General features: G+C 47.9%; 1 pseudogene; it reads left to right on the top strand.

Moving 5' to 3' along the window:
* The first annotated feature begins 434 nt into the window (after positions 1-434).
* Positions 435-940, top strand: LOC101034363 (peptidyl-prolyl cis-trans isomerase A pseudogene; annotated as a pseudogene).
* Positions 941-6,415: the final 5,475 nt, after the last annotated feature.

The following is a 6,415-nucleotide window of genomic DNA, read 5'->3' as shown; positions in this document are numbered from 1 at the left end:
TACATATAAAAAAGATCAGTATAACAACTATTTACATAGCATTTACATTGTATTAGCTATTGTAAGTAATCTAGAGATGCTTTAAAGTATACAGGAGGTTGTGTGTAGGTTATATGCAAATATTATGTCATTTTACATCAGGGACTTGAGCATCTGAAGATTTTGGTATTCAGAGGAGTCCTGGAAGCAGTCCTCTGTGGATACATAAGGAGGACTATATATGAAAATATGAACACCCATTGGCTGAATGAAACAATGATGACTAACTCGGGGGGTGTAACAAGAGGTGGGATTAGATTCTGGGCACCTACATTGAATATGGGCAGAAACAATGAGTTATCATGCTAAAATTCTAGTGTTATTTGGGAAAGGGATAAAAATGCGGATGTAGGCTTTGCAGATGCACCGTCACCTGGAGCCCTGTAGTACCAGCCATGGTCAACCCCACCGTGTTCTTCGACATTGCCGTGAAGGGTGAGCTCTTGGGCCGTGTCTCCTTCAAGCTGTTTGCAGACAAGTTTCCAAAGACAGCAGTAAACTTTCATGCTCCGAGCACTGGAGAGAAAGGATTTGGTTGTAAGGGTTCCTGCTTTCACAGAAATATTCTAGGGTGTATGTGTCAGGGTGGTGACTTCACAGGCCATAATGGCACTGGTGGCAAGTCCATGTACGGGGAGAAAGGTGATGACGAGAACTTCATGCTGAAGCATCCGGGTCCCGGCATCTTGTCCATGGCAAATGCTGGACCCAACACAAAGGGTTCCCAGTTTTTCACGTGCACTGCCAAGACTGCGTGGCTGGATGGCAAGCGTGTGGCCTTTGGCAAGGTGAAAGAAGGCATGCAAATTGTGGAGGCCATGGAGCACTTTGGGTCCAGGAATCCAGGAATGGCAAAGCCAGCAGGAAGATCACCATTGCTGACTGTGGACAACTCGAATAAGTTTGACTAGTGTTTTATCGTAACCACCAGACCGTTCCTTCTGCAGCTCAGGAGAGCGCCCTCCACCCCACTTGCTCGCAGTATCCTAGAATCTTTGTGTGCTTGCCGCAGTTCCCTTTGGGTTCCATGTTTTCCTTGTTCCCTTCCACGCCTAGCTGGACTGCAGAGTTAAGTTTATGATTATGAAATAAAGACTAAATAACAAAAAAATGCTGATGTAGATAAATATGCGTGTTATAGCAGACAAGGAAATCAAGAAAAGACTTGAGGCTGGGTGCTGTGGCCTATGCTTATAATCCCAGCCCTTTGGGAGGCCAAGTTGGGAGGATTGCTTGAGCCCAAGAGTTTGAGACCAGCCTAGGCAACATAGTGAGACCCCCACCTCTACAAAAAAAGTATATACACAGACACACATATATATGCATATATATGTATATTTTTGCTTGTGTGCACTCATCACCCAAGTAGTATACACTAAACCCAATTTGTAGTCTTTTATTTCTCATCCCCGTCCCACCCATCTCCCCAAGTCCCTGAAGTCCAGTGTATCATTCTTATGCCTTTGCATCCTCATAGATTAGCTCCCACTTATGAGTGAGAACATATCATGTTTGCTTTTCCATTCCTGAGTTACTTCACTTAGAATAATGATCTCCAGTTCCATCTAGGTTGCTGTGAATGCCATTATTTCATTTTTTTAATGGCTGAGTAATATTCCATCATATATATATATATATATATCACAGTTTTTTATCCACTCATTGATTGATGGGCATTTGGGCTGTTTCCTTATTTCCTTTTGATATGCAAACCAACCAATCCCAAGTCCATAGCCCCACCAGATCTGAAGTCCCGGCCGCTAATCCCATGCCCTAAATTGCCCGAGGGCCAGGTGCTGGACAAATCACCTCTAAAACCCAGAGCCTGCCAAAATTATTCAAATTTTTCATTCCTAGACCTGTTGAGCTACTTACTCTGCCCTGCCCGTTCCTTTCTGAGATAACCACAACACAGGCTGTTTCTTCCTGACAGACCCTGGAGCTTCCCATGGGACCCTGGGTGGTGGGTGCACTTCCTCCACTTGGGAAATGTCTTTTGAATGGCAGTTGTCACTTGATCTGCTGGCCTTATTATGCCTAAATAAATCCCAGGTACATTTTTAAAAAATTATTGTTATTATTTTTTGATACGGAGGCTCGCTCTGTCACCCAGGCTAGAGTGCAGTGGCACTATCTCAGCTCACTGCAAACTCCACTTCCCAGGTTCAAGTGAGTCTCCTGCCTCAGTCTCCTGAGTATCTGAGATTACAGGCACCTGCCATCACACCCAGGTAATTTTTGTACTTTTAGTAGAGACAGGGTTTCACCATGTTGGTTAGGCTGATCTCAAACTCCTGACCTCAGGTGATCCGCCCACCTCTGCCTCCCAAAGTGCTGGGATTACAGGCATGAGCCACCTCACCCGGCCAATCCCAGGTACATTTTAAAACAGACCCTGCCCTACTGATCTTTCTATTCCTAACTGTGCCTAACACTATTCCTTGCATGCACTGGGGTTTCTGTAACTATTTGGTGAATCGATTCTAATTGAATTGTTTGACCCCATATGCCAGCAAATTTTATTTTGCCTTATTGATTATTAGCAAGCTGCTCTCACTCCTTCTGACAGATTTCCACGGTGCAGCATCCTCCACAATGCTTTCTTCACACCTTGCCCTACAGCAGTAACAAGCTCAAGATGTTGAGTGTACATAGCATTTTTCTCCCTGGCCTGTGTCACACCAAAAAGCCCTGTTCTATGAAATATGTGGTGGAGCTGGCTTCTCGGTAGCCTGGAAGCCCTCACTTAGCCTTGCCTCCTTGGAGAAAGTTTCCTGATGTCTGACACTTGCAACCTGAGGGGAGGGATATTGAGATCGTCTGAGGATGGATGCCAACAAAGACCTCTTTGTGCTGCAGCCAGTGTAGTTCCGTGTCTGGCTTTGGAGTGATAAGTGCTGGGACCTCTTCTCACCTGGGCACGTCACTGCTGCAGGAAGACGTCTGTCTGAGCTTGGGTCCCAAGTGCGGAATAAAGGGCACGGCTTAGCTGGTGGAGGCAGCAGCCTGCATGTGACACTTTTACAAATCAGGTTCCGAGAAACTCATTGTAACTGGTTAGACAGAGGAGTCTGGACTGTTGAAGTGTGAGTTTGCAATGGTATGATTTATCTTCCCCAATTGCTGCTTTCATTTGTACAGTATATACCCACTGTCCTGCTGCTTCACATCCCCTAATGCTTCCCTGGATGGATGCCATGCCTCCCCTGTCACTTTCGGACATTCACACAGTCTCATTCCAGCATTAAAGGCTTGGGCCTGTTCACCTTTGCAAACTTCAGTCTTAAGCACAATGCAATGCTGTGTCCTCCCTCCTCCGGGGCTGGTGAGAGTGTTGGCTCCCAGCTGCCTGGAGAACAGAAGGACAGTGTAGTCTGCTCCTGCAACGCTCCCTCCTTTTCTGTCTCCTAGATGGGGCCAGGGGGCAGGAAGGAGGGGTAGAGGCAGAGCTTTCCTTACCTGTCCAGCCCCCACCAGTGGCTTTCTTGGGGGCAATGTTCAGTTTCACCTCAGTTTCCTCCAAAATGAGGACCCCCCCCCACCTACAGGGTGGGTGGCAGAGTCTCCCTTTGGGGGCTTATCCTCCTCTGGTTTGTGTGTCCTACTAGCCAGCTCTGTGGCTGTCCTGGAACTCCTGGTTCTTTTTTTTTCGAGACGGGGGCCTCACTCTGTTGTACAGGCTGGAGTGTACCAGCACAATCATAGCGCACTGCAGGCTCAACCTCTTGGTCTCAAGTGATCCTTTCACCTCAGCCTTTTACGTGGGACTACAGGCATGTACCACCACATGGTAGAGATGGGGTCTCACTATATTGCCCATGCTGGTATTGAACTCCTGGCATCAAGTGATCCTCCCACCTTGACCTTCCAAAGTGCTGAAATTGCAGGTGTGAGCCACCACAAGCTTCTTCGTGCTCAACTGCAGGAATCCCTGGGGTCCTCCTTATAGAGAACTGGAGAGGGTGCGAGTGGTCCCATCTTCTTTCTACGCACTCTGTGCTGCAATCCCTTCAGGTCCGCTGGCCACTCTAGTGAGCCTCTCACTTTCAGAAGTCTTTAGTTCAGAAACAGGCGTCAGCATGTGTTGTGGGGTGTGTTCCCCAAAAAGGTACCTGGAAGTCCTGACTCGCAGTACCTTACGCCTTGCCCTACTTGGAATTGGGTTGTTGCAGATGTAATGAGTTAAGGTGAGGTCATCCTGGAGTAGAGTGGGGCCCTAATCTAACATGACTAGTGTCCTTGCCAAAGAGGAGAAGAGACACAGAGACAGAGACACACAGGGACAAAATGACTGTGAGATGGAGGCAGAGCTCGGAATATTGCAACTGCAAGTTAAGGAGCGCCAGACCACATTCCTGCAAACCATGAGGAGCTAGGAAGAAGCAAGGAAAGATTCCTGGAGGTTCCAGAGGGAGCATGGCCTCACCACACCTTGATTTTCGACTTCCGGCCTCTAGAACTGTGTGACAAGGAGTCTCTGTTGTTTAAGCCACCTGTGTGTGGCACTTTGCTATAGCATCCCTAGGAAGCTAATGCAGCATCTCTGCTTGCCAGCTTCAAAAGGTCAAGGAACATGTGCCAAGCACACTCCTTTCGGCCCCTATGGGTGGAAGAGAAGGACTAAAATGCCATGCACCATGGTCCTGTTTCCAGAATGTTCTCTGAAGGGTTTTTCAGCACCTCTACTCTAATAGGTGGTGTAGCTCAGTCATCTGGTGGGGATGAGAGGTCAGTCCTTCCTTCTTGCAGGCCTCACCAACATTTCCTAGTGGTTCCCCGGGAGTTGCCCTCACTCCTCTTCTGGGTGGGGAAATTCTTCATCCCCACTGCAGTGTTCCAAAGACCAGGGGCCCTCCTTCCTGTCCTCGAGCCTCCTTCTTTGGGCTGTGTTGGTGGTAGGCAGGCTGGGTCTGGCTCCTCTTAGCTTGCGCCATGTGACCTGGTTGGTAGCCCTCTGGATATAGGATGTGAGGTCCTAATTGTGGTTTTTCTTTTTTGCCCTCACCCTGGGTAACTAACAGAGCCCCATTCGACGTCTTGTCCCTTCATTTATAACACACCCACTACCTTAAAATCAGCCCAAAGCGGCTGTGCCCTGAGTCTGACTGCTTCCGGGTCTCAAAGGTGAGAGGGCAGAGGGCAGCGGGCAGAGTCAGCTTCCTCTTCCAGGAAGGCTGGTTTTCAGGATCCAGGTTGCCCCAGGAAGAAGCTCACCAAGACTTTGGGCTCCCTCCAGGGAGGGCTGGATCTCAGACAATCCCTGAGGGTCAAGAGACTGGAAGTGGAAACCTCACTGTTTCTTTCCCGGAGTCAGTTTTGGAGGGGGGAATCTTACTCTTGTCTTTTGTAAGCATCTAGAGCGGAACTGAAAGTAGAAGAGTCACAATTCCATGTGAGGCCTGAGATGGGTGAGGAGATGAGGAGTCAGCCTTGAGCCTCACCTTGGTTCTAATGAAGAGGTAAGGAAATATCCTCCATGGAACCACAGCTTCCTGCCCTTGCCCTCCACAGGTTCCTCTCTGAGGGGCTGTCCATTTTTCACAGAGTGGGGCTAATGGTTTGAGGCCCCTAGATAGCTCTGTGTCCAAGCTCACCATGAAGACCACGGACACAAACATCTAATGTCTTGTGGGGGCTTGAGCAGGCCACATTGGCTGCATGGGAATAAAGAAAAATCTTGAGTTTCTTCAAGGGAAATTCCAGGCACCCAGCTAGCCTGGAAAGTAGATGAGCAACTTGATAAGCAAGAAGATAATGGTAGCCTAAAACAATAGCCAAGAAATGAGAGGCAGGAGATGTTTTGTTCTTTATAGAAACCAAAGATAACATCTTAGCATACGTCCCTGAACTGGTTTTCAGAAACCCGGACCTCCGCTGAGTGAACCGGCTGGCACTAAGACCTTTATCCGGGAAGTTCCTCCTGAGATGCCTAGAGGAGGTCATGCCCCTGGGCCAGAGCTAACATTCTTGTCTGCTGACCCTAAAGTTTTAGACAAAGCTTTTCCTCCTTGACAAAAAACTTCTTGCACATTCTAAGAAATGCTCTTTAGGCGATTTCATCCTTATATGAACATCATAGAGGGCATTTATATAAACCTAGAGAGCAGAACCTACTACACACAGAAGTTATTTCACATGACCTATCAGAAAGTCTTTAAATCTGCCTATGATCTATGTGCCCCCACCCCCACTTCAAGATGTCCCACCTTTTAAGCTCAAATCAATGTATGGCTTCCAAGTCTTGATTGATGATCATACTTGTAACCTCTGCCTGTTCACTTTTAAAAACCCTTACCTCTAAGCTAGCCGGGCATGGTGGCTCACGCTTGTAATCTCAGCACTTCGGAAGGCCAAGGCGGGCAGATCACTTGAAGTT

Source organism: Saimiri boliviensis, chromosome 13 (assembly GCF_048565385.1).
Source record: "Saimiri boliviensis isolate mSaiBol1 chromosome 13, mSaiBol1.pri, whole genome shotgun sequence".
In the NCBI taxonomy this organism is placed as follows: domain Eukaryota; kingdom Metazoa; phylum Chordata; class Mammalia; order Primates; family Cebidae; genus Saimiri; species Saimiri boliviensis.
This window is presented reverse-complemented; position numbering and strand designations above follow the sequence as displayed.